This window comes from Anser cygnoides, chromosome 6, assembly GCF_040182565.1.
Source record: "Anser cygnoides isolate HZ-2024a breed goose chromosome 6, Taihu_goose_T2T_genome, whole genome shotgun sequence".
Taxonomy (NCBI): Eukaryota; Metazoa; Chordata; class Aves; order Anseriformes; family Anatidae; genus Anser; species Anser cygnoides.
In genome coordinates this window covers 12,508,646-12,523,868 of record NC_089878.1, presented here as the reverse complement: position 1 = coordinate 12,523,868, position 15,223 = coordinate 12,508,646, and the positions used below count along the sequence as shown (strand labels likewise).

General features: G+C 43.2%; 1 long non-coding RNA gene across 3 annotated transcripts in view; it reads left to right on the top strand.

Moving 5' to 3' along the window:
* Positions 1-15,223, top strand: part of LOC106034585 (uncharacterized) — a 30,265-nt gene that overhangs the window by 2,523 nt on the left and 12,519 nt on the right. Inside the window, exon 4 of one of the 3 annotated variants that reach the window (XR_001206206.3) lies at positions 8,481-8,988. The exons of 1 other annotated variant lie outside the window; for it this stretch is intronic. This is a non-coding gene — a long non-coding RNA (uncharacterized lncRNA). Of the gene's footprint in view, positions 1-5,439; positions 7,577-8,480; positions 8,989-15,223 lie in introns of those variants that run through there. One more of the 3 variants, XR_001206203.3, reaches the window with a different exon arrangement.

The window sequence follows — 15,223 nt, the reverse complement described above, 5'->3', positions numbered from 1 at the left end:
CTCATAATGTGGCATTTTATCAAATAACTTGTAGGTCTCTTTTCACTACTACTGCTGAATTTGATGAGATAGCCTGTCTGGGTGCTTTGGCTAGGAGCACAGGCTGCATTGGGTGTCATAAAAAAGGTATGCATGATTTCAGGCTCTCCTCCCCTTATGGGTCTCTCATCTCCTCTATTTTAATGAAAGTAGTAATAATTATAACAGTAAGATGATATGTGTTATCCTAAGGGCCTGTACACTGAGTGGTAAGCCAGGAGCCTCTGTGTCCCACTGAGAGCTCTTCTGTCAACTGCTGTTAATATTTCTGCGCTCTCTGCAGCTCTCATGATTAGCAAACCTCCATAAGAGGGAAAAGAAACTCCTCCAGCTACACGCAGAAAATACAACCAAGAAGCTGAACAGGATCACATTAGGTGGAGTCTAGGGACATAGGTCTCTAGATGGATGCTAGGAGGACAGCACAAATTTCTTCTTCCTTGCCTTTTAGAGCAACTGTGTTCGATTACATGTTGCGCAAGCTCCTTCTGGTTTGTTTTTCCCCTCTAAAAGCTAGGGCAGATGTTGTGTTATGAGGCTGTGGTGGCCTCTAGCAAATATCCCTGGGCTGTATTTCAGGTCTAAATCTCCCACTTTGTGGCACTCTTGGTGGCGGGCAAGCAACTGAAGAAAAGGGAACCAAAGCTATTAGACATTTTTGCTACCCAGCAAACACCCTATGCATTGGTCCTAGGGGTTCATATTCTGCAGTAAAAAATAATAATAATAAATAAATAAATAAGATGGTTTGAGAGAAGTGAGATATGGGACCAACGGACACCAGACCTCCAAATTAACTATGAGAGAGAGAGCATGAAAACCAGGGGAGCATCTTCATGGGAAGTGCAACAGGGTAGACACAGTACTAATCTGTGTTTGTCTTTGGGGGGGGGGGGGGGGGGGGGGGAGTCTCCTAGCTGCAGGAGTACAGAGTTAGTGCTATATTCACGGTAGTCCTTTGAGAAAGCAAAGCACGTGTGCTGGCCATTTCCTCAAAGAAAATATTCTTTGTGAAAGCTAATAATTTTAGCAGGGATTCTTTTCTTCCTCTTGAGGAGAGTTAAATGAAGTTGTGGGTCAGTGAGAGGGCATCTGTACAAAACAGAAGCAGAATTTCCAAAGCTTGAATGTAGTCCCTTCATATGGAGAAGACCTGGTCAAATTGGCTTTCCAAAACTTTTTCTTTAATAAAGATTTTATGAGTGCATTTTTGCTGGTTTGCAGAGGCTGTTAAACCACTCTGATTTGGTAGGACTCAATAGATGGAACTAATAGAAAGCTTAGGAAAGCTTTAACAATTTTCCTTTCACAAAAGTGAGCTTACCAGTAGCTTCCACTGTACTTGTCTATCTTTCTTGACAAAAATATCGTGTAATATCCATGTGTGAGTGGCATTGTTCTTCTCTCCAAATCATAAAAGAGTGTTGCTGTCTAGGCTCATGAAATACCAGCTCAAGTCAGGTATGCCAGCCTCTTTCTGCATTTATATTCACAAGATCACCCAAAATTCCTTTTTTCTCCAATATGAATGGCAACCCTCTGAACTAATTCACCAGCAATGTTCAGACCTCCTGTGTGAAGGAACTGAGGAGTCCATAGATCTCTTCTGGGCTGTGTTTTCCTCACTCAGAAATCACTTAAAATTGGAGTCAAAGCTGGATGAGGACTGCACATTCACAAATGAAATTAAAAACTAGCTCCTGAGTCTGTTGTTTCCTTGAATGAGGGAACCCTTGGAAAGGGCTTGGGTAAAAAAAAAAATTACTCACAATGGCAGAGTATGGCCTGAAAGCTGAAACCAGTCTTAATGTACATGTATACAAAGAGCGTAGAGCGTGAAAAAGGGTGTCCAGTGAGTGGCTGCAGGGCTTTATAGTCTGTATGATCAGGTCTCCACTGGGCCATGCTTCTTCGCATCCTGGTTTTGAAAGCCTGATTTCCTGAGAGATTGTATGATTATTACTTTTCAAACTAAAATATTTGGCTGAACGAAAAGGCATTTAAAGTAAAAAATAACTGGCAGTGCAAATGAGATCACTGAGCGGTTTGCTGGAAATGCCGTACATTGCGTTGCCCAAAACTTGGCATTTATGAAAGTGACCAGCGGGGAGAAAACAGAATTGTTCTCATGGCCAGTGTCAATATGGATCATAAAGACACGCTGCAGATTTGGCATCTCTGACGGAAATGAGCGTCTTTCCAGTCCGGTACAATCCCGCTCCACAGCGTCACTCAGTGCGTAGATTGGGTTTGCAGAGGATTGACAACTGGGTGGGACAGCATTGCATAAGTCTGCCTGCTTTTTCGTCTCGGATTAATGATCTTCAAATCTGGTTTTCAGGGACACAGACTCACTCACACGTAAATAAAAAACAGAGGGAAGCTTTTAAAAGACTCAGATGCTTGGTATTCCGAGCAACAGCTAATGCAATGCCTTGTTAAGACATCTTGTTGACAGAGAACACGGCAGTCCTTTTGTGTTTTACCTTTTCCTTACGATAACTCTCGGAAAGTAATCAAAGGTTCTTTTCACACTGAACTCCTGTGCTTGGATTCCTGGACTGACATTTTAGCCTCACTTTGGCATGCTCCTGCAAAAGACAGGTGTCTCTGGAAGGTGGCACAACTTGCCCTAGGTTTCAATCAATCCCTGGAGAATCTGTATATCACTATCAATGAAATCTAGGGCAACTCTTTTCCTTAATTTAGCTGCTGTAGGGAGGTGCCCGTAGCTGGGCAGGATGGATCCAGGGCTGAGTTCATGCAGCTCTGAGCAGCTGTGGTTCAGAGAAGATACTCCCATGTGGAGGTGCAGCAGGATGAAGCTTGTACAACAAAGGTAGAGAAGGTGAAGCTGTGTCACGCGAGCTGCCTGATTTTGATATTCCACGAGCTTTTGTTGGAACCACCCCACCTGGTCTGTCAGGCTGTGCCAGCACCGCAGGCCAAGATTCAATAAAGTCATTGTTTCCAATTAAAAACCATTACAGCTATAGAAACCGAGAACCCCACATCTTGGCAGAGGATGGACTCGAACACCATTTTAGTGCAGTAACGACATTAAAGCCCCATCCTGTTCCCATTGAAGTTGGTGGCAAATCTCCCATTGACCTCAGTGGGAGTGGGATCAGGCCTCCATACATAAACACTGTTGGGATAGATTCACCAGGGTCTTACTCCTGGTTTGGGCCATTTGGGGCCTTTGGATGTCAGCAGTGCTTCTACTGAGCCGATGCTGGTGGAGCGGTGGCGTGGATCAGAACCGGAATTTCATCTAATCAGTGCCCTGTGGCTCTTCGCACGTTTATCAGACGGAATTTCAAGCAAAAAACAAAGGGATTGAAAGGTTGAAAAACAACGAAGGAATGTGCACTTGGCAGCTCTGCTAACCAGATGTTTGTTTCTTTTTCCTTGTTCTTAACAATGACTAAAAAACTCGTGAACATTCTCAAGCCCAGTGCAAGGTCAGTCTGAAACTAGGTAAGAGGTGTCGCAACAAGGCGGAACGAACATCTGGGAACGGACAAATGTTAATTTATACCAGGATCCAGCTCTGTGGCTCAGAAAATGTGGCCGAACCTTCAGAAGGCTGGGTACATGTGTGCTTTCCCTTCCCACAGCAAGCCCCATCGATCGTGCGAAACTCTTGCGGAAGTTTGCAATATTCCCTTTGTGATGTTGTGTGAACTGCTTCCAAGAGCAGCGCAGAAAAAGGCGGTTGAGCTGTTGTGCTGGAGTGTGAGCAGAAATAAGCCAATGTTAAAGCAAATATGTATGTACATATAAATATACGCATCCATTTCCTGGAAAATGCATACTTCAAGAATGGTCCACAAGCTGAATGTTGTACTTTGTGCAGCTTTCAAGGGAGAGAATAACACTCTTTCTTGCAGTGTTAGTCTTATTAAATAGCATGTTTCATTAACTTGCAAAAGGTCCCCTTCTGAGGAATCCCTAGCTGTTTTTGACAAAATCAATCCAAAAAGCAAAAAGGACTGGGTGGGAAAAAGCAATATAATGCCCTCAGGCTGTAGAGCAGTAAATTGAATCACTGGCCTCTCTGCTGTGTCACCCCTGGACAATATGCATTTCTTCAGCAGTGTGTCCACAAGACCGTTCCCAGGACCAGCATCCTTTTGTCTTGTTTCACAGAAAATCACCTCATTAATCAGTCTGCAGAACATCACAGTGAAGCAGATTGGGGGGGGGGGGGGGGGGGGGGGAGGAGAAGAAAAGGTTATTAATTTTTATTAGCAAGAAAACTAAGCCAGAGAAGTAGAAGTGACTCATTCATGACTTACATGTTCATTAATGATGGGATTAGGAGCTGAGCTCTTGTTATCTGACCAACTGGCTTTTTTTCAGATTTCATCTGTCTAGTAGCAGCTCCACAGCCAAAAAGCATGCTTGGCCAGAAGGCAGTATTTTACTAAACCGGTGTGTTTCAGATTGTGATCGCCTGACCTTACTCTCTCTTAAATCAATGTGGCAAATATCATCTTTTCACAACTGGATCTATTTGGGTATGACCATTTCTGAGAAAAATATATCCAAATTCTTTCTAAGCTCAGTTTATGTAGTAGCACTTCCTTGGGTTGCTTGGGCAGTATGTGATGGTGAATCAGTTTAATTGGTTTAGATATATAAGAAAATAGTGCTATCAACAGGGTTAGGATTAAGGTTAGGGCCAGCAGGTTTTCATCAGTACAACTCACAAAAGCTATGCAGTTCAGTGCTCATGATTATGACAGCATTAATTTCTTGGTTTAGCTGTCCAGGTAAAATTGCCTGTTTCTTCTGGCACTGTGCTCTGTAACAGCCCCAAGTCCAGCCTCACTTGCTGTGAGAGCTTGGTGAACAGCAGCTATTGACTGGACCACCTCAATATGTAATGGGAAAACAGAAAAAGAAAAAAAAAAAAAAAACTTCTGGGAGAGCTACTGTGAAAGTGTACGTGTTGCTCTGTTTTCATCTGTGACCCAGCAGCCCACAGGCAGGGCTGTTGGACATGCCTCTGTATCTGGAAAAGCACTTGCCTCAGGTGTCTTGCCCATGGACAGGGGTTAAAAATGCCCTCAGGTTCTCTTAGGAGTTCTTGGCATGCCCAAGCTTGTCCCTTTTTTTTTTATTATTATTATTTTTTTTTCAACATAAGCAGCATGTTTTCTCAGCTTGCCAGCACTACCCAAAGCCCCTCAGGCGAGGCAGACCCTCTGGCAAGCACGTTTTGTGCGCTTGTCAAGGGATCTCTCCCTCACAGCTAGAGCACCTTGCTGTCCTAGCTGGATGTTACAAAGGTGTAATGTGCAGGAGAGGTGCAAGCTCTTATTTGTTTTGTGTTTGGGAGGAATGCTTAGTGATGCTGAAGATATAATCCTCCCTCTGCCTTTTGCTTCCCAGATCTCTGGCCATCTTCTGAGCCATACTGAAAAGAAATCTTTGTTTGTTTATGAAGTTTCTGGAAGGCTCAGATTTGTTTTCCTCCCTCCTGCATCCTGCCAACACTGGAAGTGCCAAAACATAAAAGAGAGGCATTTCTCTTGGAGTTGCCAGCTACGGTTGGAAGGAGAAGTGCCAGAAATCTCAGGATAAATCTGCTCCTGATCTTTCCAGCACAGTCTTACAGATTGGAGGGATTTGGAGAGTTCAGCAAAGCATCTGGGCTGCTGGATGCCAACATGGCCTGTGTTCCAGCTGGGGATGTGTCATTACTCATTTTGATAAGGACAGTGGCACGCAAAGTCAAGACCAGAGGAAGGACTGCTGAATGCTCCAGAGGTGGTAGCCATCTGCTTGCAGATTTTCTGTATGTGAAAGCATTGGCTCACTGCGTATTTAGTGCAGATGTCAAAGCCAAAGCTTCAAGATTCACATTTCAGGCCATTTCAGTGGCACTGAGGACTTCGTTGATGGGCTGCCATTTTGCTGCAATGTGTGGTCTTAACCAAGCCCCCTCTGACACCTGACTAGCATCTTTCTTCATACCCAAAACCTTCTTTGAAAGCAAAGCTTTACTCCCCCTTTGAACATCTGAGGAATGGGAGTGACCCAGACGGCAAGTTTGACTCTGCCTTCATTGGCTTCCAGGGTGGAGTTAAGCCTCCCTTTTCCTGAAGAGATGTTGGTGGCACCACCAGTGGTACATCCAAGGAAAGCTAAGCCCTTCTAGGAGCCTTGCGTATGAGTTGATCATGTGCTAAGATGCCAAAGTTCATGTCAGAGAGCAGTAGCATGGCAGAGGGAAGAGCCACATTTTCTTTGCAGTCTAATATAGATGGCCACATACTGCTTTGGATTTTAACCTATGGCTCCTGGTGGACCAGTTTGCAGAAAACAGATCAAAAAGCAGACTTTTTCTCTTGCTTTGATGTATATTAGTCTGATGGGTGGGTGCACTTGTTGTTTCATGAGCACTTACTGTGCACATGAACTTCATCCTCCAGCATCAAGGTCATCTGCAAGTGCAAGAAAGCCCACATGGGCAAAAATCTCCCTCAGGTTCTCTACCAAGAACTAAGAGGATTGAACAAGAGATGAGATTTTATTGGTACATTGCTTGTGTATCCAAGAAGGAAGATGCTGGTCAAGGTCTGTAAACTGGTGGCAACACAGGGCTGCATGGACTTCCCTTGCCCACCAGTTCCTAAGACCTGTTATTGAGGGCACCCAGGAATCGAATGGATTTCTAATGGTGTATGAATCTCTACTTGATCTCACTCTATTTCCTGTTGCTGTTATTTCATTTAATGGCTTTTCTTCATTGCAGTCCTAGTATGATTCCTCTGCAGAGGAATTTATGTAAGTGTAAGTAGCTGAGAGAGGGGCACAGCCCTTAAATATGGGTATTTGGAGTAACTTTCTCTCTGTGCTCTTCCCTTACAGCATTAAGTCAGGGCTGGACTTCTGCATGACTTTCTTCCTCATCTATCCAACACTACTGCTACCTGCTCCATCAGAGAAAGAGACAGGTATCTTTAAGCCATCATTCAGAAGACTCGTAAAGTCATGAGTCAAGATCTAGACCATCTTTTCTTAACTGCTAGGCCAGTAACTTCATCGAGTTGTCCCCCTGCACGCATCCAACCCCGTGGAAAAAGTAGGGTAAAAAGTTCAGCAAACTGCAAACCATGTTATAGCAGACCTGCAAAGCACAGATATTAATCCCAATAAAATAAGGAGGGGGTGGTGGTGGAATTCAGTTGCCAGTGGCTGATAGAACTTCAAATATTTAAACCGTGAGCAAGGTTTTTAAACCACACACAATAAACTGTCCTCCCTTCAACATCAGAAGAAAATTGTTTTTCTTAAACTGGATTGTCACCAAAACAAAACAGAACAACAACAAAAACCTTGACAGTGCAGAGCTTTACTGTAAACCATCAGTCTGGATATATTTAATGATGTGATTTATAGAGAGTTTGCTTCTTAAGACTCAAAGCAACATTCCTATAAAAGCATTAAAGATGCGTGTTTTGGTAGTGGATGGATGCCGTTGCCTTTCTTCCCTAGCTTGGAACCTGCTCAGTGGGTGACACCACTTGGAAAGATTAATTCTTCATGTGTGGGCAATCAGCAGCAGCCTTGAAGCCGCACTGATTACAATGCTATCATCCTTCTAGTCAAGAGCAGCATCACTGCAGTTACTTAAGCTAAAAGATTAATTAATGAGTTTCAAGTCAAAGGGAATGTGCTTCCTTGGACTTCCAGCATCAGCTTTGATGATTCTTTCTTCTGCACGAATTTTTACACCACTTATGCAGCACAGTTTTAATGTTCTCTGTTCAAGTCATGGAATAGATTAGATAATCCCTAGGCCTTTTCCACCTCTAACACTTGTGGTTCTGGTTAAATAGCTGTCAAGCTCTGAATTTAAAAGAGAAGAACAAGCCAAGGCTTTTGAGGTTCTGTTGGGAGGATTACAACTTGTAACACATTCCATAGCCTTCCAAAAGTGTTTGCACTTTTGGGTTTCCGGACAAAAAATGTTATTCAGCTTTCTGCAGACCTTCCTTGTATATTACCACATAATCCAACTTTTCCTTCTGCATGAAGATACCGCTAGCCTATTATGGCTGGCTTCAGTGAAAATCTACCCTCCCTTTCCTTGTTTATGGCTGAAGATGTTTGCCTATTGCTGAGGCAAAACAAATTTCCTTACAATAAAGAATGCATGTGCCAATTCACTTTTAAATGTGGCTCTTGGAATTTATAGGAAAGTAAAAGATCCCAAGGATATGATTGCTGTCTTGTAACCTTGCCAAGTATACATAAAAGAGCTGATAGGTCTTTGGCCTAGTTGCTTTTATTGTGGTCTATAAGCTGAACATAAATATTGTATCTCAGACAGTGCAGTTTAGGACTGTGGAGTTTTCAAAACAGGTTAAGGAGCTTTTCACCTCTAAATCATTTCTCTGAACCCCGCTGGCTGCTTCTTTTTACAGTGAGTCATCACAGCAGAGAAGCAATGGATTTGTGGTCTTAATGGACATGCCAAGGAATTACCAGGGCCTCATGGTGGTGCATCCGCCTGAAACGAGCATCATCACTGGATTTGACAGGCACACCGATGTAGCTGGAGAATCTTACTTGAAGAGGTTCTCCCAGTAGAAATGTGGTGGGGTAAGGGGAAGGGGAGGGTGGAGTGCAGGGTGTGGTAAACATGCTTATTTCCTTTGGCCTCCAAACAGATGGCCTCTTTTGGTTTCAGTTTGGCTGGGTTACTTGTAATAGCCAACAGAGCATTGCAACGCAGCAAGAATCCATGTTGTAATGGTACAGTTTGGCATTGCAATGCAAGCCTGACTTCTCAGAGGTCTGGTCAACAAGACCTGATGGCCTTTTTGTTTTGAGAGGCCTCCTCGTCCCACTGACCTAAAAGCGCCTTGCTTTCATTAAGACCTGTGACACTAACCTGCTTTGTGATCTTGGGCACATCAGTTGGGCTGGGACTCAAATCACCCTGGTTTAGTTGGGCCTCTAGGCAAAGTTGGCTGTCTAGATTTCACCTAAGTATAAAAGCCTATGTTAGTCTCTTTTCTCATGCAAGGAAAGTCTCAAGTTGCACCAGATGAGGTTTTGATTGGATATTAGGAAGAATTTCTTCATGGAGAGGTTGGTCAAGCATTCACAGGGAAGTAGGAGAGTCCCCAATCCTGGAGGTATTTAAGAGATATGTGGACGTGGCACTAAGGGACATGGTTTAGTGATGGGCCTCAGTAGGTTGAAATTGGTGATTTTTAAGGTCTTTTCTAACCCAAATGATTTTATGATTCTAGAGTGATTTGCATGTGGATGTTAAGTCTTTCAGCTATGACTGGTGGCCACAGATGCAGGAATGTTCTTTGATTGTTCACCTTTGCAGTAGAGATTGTTTTTATCATTTATACCAGTATAATCATTTTGCCATTCACCCAGTACAACAGGGTATTAATTTCTGTGTCATTGTAGTGCAAGTAGAAAAAGGCTTTGACACCAAAAAAAAAAAATCTATCATAGCTTATTATTGCTGTGACACTGTTTTTGTTGTTATTACTGTGGGATGGTATTATTTAGCACCTCCATGTATTTTCAGCTGTTAGTGGAGAATCTTACACTGTGACTCACAGGCAAGATCAGTTGCTTTGTCCATGTAGAATAGTGCAGAACACTTTCTATTCAGGACTGATAAGCAGCTGCTAGGTTTGCTTTTCTCATTAAAATTCAGATCTGCTTCACTCTTTGCCATTGTCCATGTGTTAAAGATTTTTCAAATCTGGGCCTGTCTTCCCCTCCTGGTGCTATTTCTTTACAGCATAGGCATTTCAGCCTTGTACTTTTCAGAGCATCCTCTACCCTATTAGATCTTTGCACTGCTGGTTGCTCCTTTTTTTTTTTTTTTTTTTGTAGATCATCTCTGGTGTTAGAGCCCAGATGTGTTAGGTGCAGTATAAACATTCTGTCAGGGCAAAAGTTGTGTGTCTGCCTTCCTTGGCAAGGAGAAATTGACAGAAAATTCATCCCTGGGGGAGAAAAAAAAGTACATTTTTTGAGATAAGGAGTGTGGCATCTTTGTAGTTTGAGCTTGGAAGCAAATGGTGACTGTGAACTCAGCAGGAACAGGATGGGTTGCCCTATCATAGGTGAGTAAATTTACCAAGCTCTTGTGGTCAAATCTTTCTCCTCTGTAAGGCAAGCCTGGATGAAATTTGATGGTGAGGTGTGGAGAGGAGGAGCCTTGGAGTTTGACATTGTGGGTGTCTGAGGTAGGGTATATTAACTTGGAATCTGGATTTAAGGGCACTAACAGAGAGGCTTTAGCCAGAGTATGGGTCTGAGGAAGGGAGTTGTTGGTTTTGTGCTAGTTATAAGTCATATTAATTAATATGGGACATACTAATATCGGTTATAATATTTTATTATATACTGCTATCGTTCTTCTCTAGTGCTACTGTGGGCAGTTTGTTTGCCTGACACTGTAACTACATGCTGTTTTCCTCCAATGGGACTGTTGTCCACTAAGTGGATTGTGTGTAGTGGAAATGCAGCTCTGCATGTCTTTATCTGTTTCCCAGACACTCATGGTGCAATGTGAGGGGAATCAGTGCACTTACTGCACTGTATGACAATATCTACCTTTTGTTTTCCCTAGTTTCTACCTCAGCCGGCCTTGCCAAAACCCTGTTCTGGGTGACTCCAGCGCTACGCCAGTCATAAGAATCCATTAGGCTGGCTTTGGCTGCAAACTAGCATTGTTCTGGACACTTAAGTATAACTCAGGAAACAGATCTGGGAGACACCAGTTCACAAACCTCATGGTGGACCTATGAGACTTGCAAGAGACATGGGAACTTGAAAGACAATGTGATATCCACATATGGTTCTGTAACAGAAATAACTACTACATGTCACAGTCTTCACCATCACTCAAGAAAGTGCATTTCTAGTGACCTTCAGTATTACTCAAAATGATGCATTTCTAGTGTTTCCATTGCATCCCGTTGAATTGTGCCAGTATTCCTGCCTGGACTTTTCTGTCTTGATTGCTATGTTACATATATCAATGGTCACATTTAAAAGTGTCCTCAAAGTTTTGGCAGCACTTAGATAGGAAATGCCAGAAATGTGGGTTGTAGTATCTAGTGTTCACAACATTTATCTGTCCTTTCTCCAAAACTTGTCTATATTGACTAAAATTCTGATTCTGTACCTAAAGCAGAGCTGAATTTCTTAAAGTAAGGAGCTGGCTTTCTAGTTTTTTGCAAAACCCTAGGATTATCATCTTCAAACTTAAAACTTTGAAATAGGGTAGTTATCCTAGCTAATTCTGTAAGTACACCTGCATTTTACAAATTGAATCTTCTCCGACGATGGGACCATTTTTTAAATCCCAGAAGATCCTACGATGATAACATGCAGCCTTTCCAAACATTTGATGTGATTAAAAATACATTCTGGTTATTCAGAAGAATTGTAACTCATAAAGCTGAAAGCTAAATTGTAAGAATATCAACATTTTGAAATTATAAATGCAATGGACACAATTAACTCTGAAACAAAAGACCATAGAGAGCTGAACAAATCGCCATACCTCTCTTTATTGGATTTATGTGATGAGGCTGTGGCAGCAGGGGCTGCAGGGAGGTACAGAGCCCTGGCACTGCCCCATGTGAGAGCAGAGCCAGCTCCATCCAGCAGGGACATCCACATTCTCTGACAGGGGGGTTGCATGTAGGTACTCTGTATTTTAATAACACAACAATATGTTAAAGTGTATCGGAAGTTCTAAATAATGGTGTAACAGGAGAAAAAGTCTTGGGAACATTTCTATTTATCTTAAAAACAGATTAATCTGGGTCCTTAAAAACAACCAGTGTACGCACAATCATGGTTATTTCCCAGCTATTAAGCAAGAAAGAATTAGGATGTTTGAGTGCTTTAATTGTATATTCCCTTAATGCATCCGGATCTTTTTGAGGCGTAAGTTTAAATCTCTCTTGGTTTTTTTAGGTTTATTAAGGACTGAGTGACTGCACAATTCACGAGAGGTCACTGAAACAAATGTGATGCTGAACCTTCTACCTTTGGGCAGACAGAAAATGTGCACTTCTCTTTGCTGCAAAGTTCCCTCCTGTCCTCATCTTCAGAAGTGTTTGGCATCAGCTTAACTCTTTTTCTGCTGAAATCAATGGCAGGATAAAGCTGTTTCTACCTTGTATTTTCTTGCTTATATTTTGATAATGTCATTTTCACTGTCTTTAAGGAATGGTGAGAATTTGTTTCTTGAACAAAAAGATTTGACTTCTTTCAGACTGTTTTGCAGAAATCTGCATGCATCACAGGGGTGGAAGAGAAATAATTGGCCTATAACTTTGCACAGCTCAGGGAAAACATACAATTAGCATTGCTGCAAATTGCTCCCGGATGAAATTGGTGAGATGAAAAGTAAAAAAGCCAAAGAGCCCTTGAAGTTGGAATATTTCCCTGTTCTCCGTAGGATGTTTATGATCTTAAGACATCAGCTGTATCTCTGGGTCTTGTTTTCATAATGAAGTATCTCTTGAGATTTCTTCCACCAGAATGGTCAGTGTTAGCGTGGGAGACATCAAAGTAAAGCTAGATAACTGGCAACTGGCACGGCAGCGTGGGGTAAAAGGTGAATACTTTGTGAAATGATGCCTGCAGGCTGTATATTACACATCAAATACAGGCTCTCCAGAGCTTTAAAACCAGAGCACCATAAAACTCTAGGTGACTCCCTTAATGGGTTTAAAAATAATTCTCCCAAGCTTGCTCCCTGTTGTTCACATAGTCTCTCACCTGTGATAGAGAGCAGTGGCAGGCTGCAGTGAAGGAATGAGAGGGGAGAGGAGACAGAGCAGGAAGGAGACAGAGACAGCTGGTAGTCTCACAGTATAACATAACTGCTCCAGCGCTCCCCAGGGCCAGGGGCCAGGTGCAAGGGTGGATGTTCAAAGGAGACTGAGGAGGGGAGGTGCCCAATCTCATCTAAAATCGTTGCAAATTGGGCAATTATTTGCCTTAGGCTTCTAAGTTTTGTAGTAATCTCTATGTGGGGGAGAAAAAGAGCATGTGTATCTTAGGCCTTAAAGGGTGAGATGGTATTTTGATATTTCTCTCTTCTTCATGTGCAGTTTGGAGTGCCCAGCTTTTTCCTTTACATTCCTGTTTTTATGCCACATGTAAAGTCTGAAGCAGTTCAATGGGCAAGAATCATGCAAATTGAGACAAATTCATTGAGACACCGAGCCAGTCTGAACAGTCTTGTATGGGTTTCTGGAGGTTTAGGAAAAAGCAGTCCCAAAGAATTCAAAACATTTTTCCACTTGGCTTCTCATTTATACATCAGCATGGTGGGAAGATGCCAGCCTTGATGCACCCGTGACAAGGAATAAACCATTCCCTAATCTTGGTTTGTTACCTTGTGTCACTAGACTAGGCCCAAGAAGTCCCTTGTTATTACTGAATGCTACTGAATGTCTCCCAAGAACAACAAGCATGGGGAGCTGAGACGTGATATTTCTAATAGAAACAGAGATCTGGGAAAACTCAAATTCCTGTAAAGACCTGTTTATTTCTCAGGCCAGATGTAACTGAATCTTTACAGCAGTGGAAAAGATCCCAAGGTATAACTCTATGATATTATTTTTGTTCTTCTTAAAATTTTTCCATTACTAATGAGTTCATCTCATGGTGGTTCAGCTATTTTAAAGCACAGTTTTTGTCTTTCATGGGCTGAGTTTCTAGACCTCATGTCCCCGCCTGTAAAAAAGCAGCGTAACCTTCGTATTTAGTTTTCATGCAATCGGATGTCAGGTCTGGCTACCTCCTAGCCTGAAGCCCTGTCACAACTCCCTAGGGCATATACCAATCATAGGAGTCAGAGAAACATTTCCCTGCCAAGGAGGAATTGATTTCTGCTGCTCACAGGCTCCTCTGGTTCGGAGCTTTACAGGGTGCACTGTGTGTACACAGTGAGGCTGTGGCAGGGCCTGCAGGGAGGCCTCCGAGCCCCGTGTGAGAGCAGAGCCAGCTCCAGCCTGCGAGGTTGATGCAGAAGGAGAGCAGGAGAGAGGCCCCCGGTGGAGCAGGCTGTCCCCCTGCCACCCATGGGTCCCACGGCGTTGCAGCCCTACATTGAGTCCTTTTTACCCATGACAGTAATTGCTGAGTGATCTCCCTGCCCTCATCTCCGCCTACAAACTTTGTTTTTTCTCCCCCTGTTCTGCTGTGGAGGGGGAGTGAGAGAGCAGCATGGTGGAGCTGAGCTATCTGCCAGCGTTAAACCACAACACGGGCAGAAGATTTTCTGTCTCTGGTGAACGAGGGGGAGGAGTTAGCATGGACTTTGTCTGAAGTGGTGTGATGAGAGCTGGGAGTCTGAGGCGATTCTGTGGTGCTGTGGGACATAAGGAAAACACATTAGGAAACCTTAATTTTGCTGTCCCAGGAAATGCTAGATTTGATTAAAAGATTTCTGACCAGGGTAGTTTGGGGGTGTAGGCAAAGAAAACGCAATTTTGGCTGTTCGACACTGTGTGCAGCAGTGCCTGTATTATCCTTGGTGAGTTGGAGGTGATGCCAATGGCAAGGAGCCTGATACAGGGTGACTGGTAATTGCAGCAACAGCATGCCTTGAATCTGTGGCTCTCCAATAAAATAAAATAAAATGAGAGAGAGCAGTGTAATTGGCACTAGGTAGCAGGTGTGAAAACCCCAGAGACATTATCCAAAAACAACCCTGGTCACTTAAAAATCAAATCCCAGCCACCCTCAGAAGTGTTTCTCTCCTTGCTCTCCTAGTAATGACTTCCTCACAAGGGAACAGCCCTGCTGTTCCGTCCCTGCATGGACATCTAATTGGGACTCCTCCAACCAGCCAGACCATGAAGGAGCAATTTACTGTGAATTTACTGCAGACCCTACCTAGGAAATGAGAACCATGCTCCTGTGAGATGGGTCTGGTTTGCCCCAGCCCTAAGCTCTAGGAACGGGGTCAGAAGTGGAAGGAACTCTTGCTAAGCCCATAAAATGGTCATCTGGATAAGGCAGCCACTGTGGGGCTGCTTGTGTTTAAAAAAAAACAAAGTGTTTTTTGGGGATTGGGTTTGTTTTTTTTTTCCATTATATTGATGCTGGGGGGGGGGGGGGAGCGGGGTTGAGCTGAAAGTTGTTTGCATGCCAGGGG